Here is a 2,240-nt window from a genome sequence, read left to right as displayed (position 1 = left end):
GATGACCGCCCTCTGTCTTCAGCCATTATCTCTCAAACCACCGCTGAACTTTCTCTAAGAGTGGGCACCATGCATCTGGAGAGATTGGCCTTTCTACTCATTGACTGCCCTTCAACTCCACTCGTTCTCGGGCTTCCCTGGCTGTGCACTCATAACCCAGTCATTGACTGGTCATCCATGCAAATCTCCCGCTGGAGTTCCTATTGCCTTCAGAACTGTTTGCCTGCCGTACCTCTTATCAAAGTGTCTTCTGTGTCTTCCAATTTTTCCCTTCCATCTGCCTATCAAGATTTTACCGATGTCTTCAATAAGGGCTCTGCAGAGACTCTTCCTCCTCACCGACCCTATGACTGTCCGATCGAACTTCTTCCTGGTTCCATGCCTCCCCGGGGTCGCACCTATCCTCTCTCCCCCTCTGAGACGGCCGCCATGAAGACCTACATTCAGGAGAATCTCCAAAGAGGCTTCATTCGCCCTTCTTCTTCTCCTGCTGGTGCCGGATTTTTCTTTGTTGAAAAAAAGACGGAGGTCTGAGACCATGCATCGATTATAGGGGGTTAAACAAGATCACCATTAAAAACCGCTACCCTCTCCCCCTAATCTCCGAACTCTTCGATCAGCTAAGAGGGGCCAAGATCTTCACCAAGCTGGATCTTCGGGGTGCCTATAACCTCATTAGAATTCGTAAAGGGGATGAATGGAAGACCGCCTTCAATACCCGAGACGGGCATTACGAATACCTAGTCATGCCCTTTGGACTCTGTAACGCCCCAGCGGTCTTCCAGGAGTTCGTTAATGATATATTCAGAGACTTGTTGGGACAAAGCGTTGTCGTCTATCTGGATGACATTCTTATCTTTTCCAAAGATCTCCACGAGCATCGCTCCCAAGTGAAGGAAGTTCTTCTTCGCCTAAGAAAAAATAGTCTCTTCGCCAAATTTGAAAAGTGCTCCTTTGAAGTATCCTCCATCCCTTTTCTCGGGTACATCATCTCCCAGCAGGGTTTCAAGATGGATCCAGCCAAGGTCTCGGCAATTCTTGATTGGCCCCTCCCCACAAGTGTTAAGGCTATCCAGAGGTTTATTGGCTTTGCCAATTACTACAGACAATTTATTAAAGGTTTTTCTTCCAAGATCTCCCCCATCCTGGCCCTTATCCGCAAGGGGGGTAAACCACAGCACTGGCCTCCTCCAGCCTTGGACGCCTTTGAATCCTTGAAATCTGCCTTTTCTTCTGCACCTATTCTCAGACACCCCGAGCTTCTTCTTCCTTTTTTCCTCGAAGTCGACGCCTCAGATGTGGGAGCTGGAGCTGTCTTATCACAGAGATCATCCTCGGATGGGAAGTTACACCCCTGTGCATTCTTCTCTAAGAAATTTTCTTCCCCCGAGCAGAACTACGATGTGGGGAATCGTGAGTTATTGGCAGTGAAGCTCGCCCTGGAGGAGTGGAGACATTTATTGGAAGGATCCTCCATCCCCGTGACCATCTTTACAGACCATAAAAACCTTGAATTTATCCAATCCCTCAAACGCCTGAATCCCCGACAAGCCAGATGGTCATTGTTCTTTTCCCGTTTTAACTTCATTATCACTTTTCGTCCTGGCTCTAGAAATAGAAAAGCTGATGCCTTGTCAAGAAGTTTTGTTCCTGAAGTTCCCTGTTCCGAAGATCCTGAACCCATTGTACCTCCCTCCAAGATCGTCGCTGCTCTATTTCCCTCCTTGGCTTCACAGATCCTTTCTGCTCAAATTTCGGCTCCTGACAATATTCCTCCTGGGGTTGCATTTGTTCCTCCTGATTGTCGTCAGTCTCTTCTTTCTCAGGCTCACAGTTCTAAACAGGCCGGCCATCCCGGAGTGGAAAAAACTACCGAACTCCTTTCTCGCCTGGTGTGGTGGCCATCCATGAGAAAGGACGTCAAAAACTTCATTTCTTCTTGTACCATCTGTGCCACTTCCAAATCTGGACATTCTCCCCCCAAAGGACTTCTTCTTCCTTTACCCATTCCATCTCGTCCCTGGACTCATCTTGCCATGGATTTTATTGTGGATCTGCCCGTTTCCTCCGGTCACACTGTCATATGGGTTGTCGTTGACAGGTTCAGCAAGATGGCTCATTTCATTCCCCTCCATAAACTCCCCTCTGCTCCTGAACTTTCCAAGCTGTTTATCCAACACATTTTTCGTCTCCATGGCTTTCCTGCCGAGATCGTCTCTGACCGAGGTTCACAATTCGTC

Source organism: Xenopus laevis, chromosome 3L (assembly GCF_017654675.1).
Source record: "Xenopus laevis strain J_2021 chromosome 3L, Xenopus_laevis_v10.1, whole genome shotgun sequence".
Lineage (NCBI taxonomy): Eukaryota > Metazoa > Chordata > Amphibia > Anura > Pipidae > Xenopus > Xenopus laevis.
The sequence above is the reverse complement of the archived record's forward strand: the minus strand, read 5'-3'. Positions refer to the sequence as shown.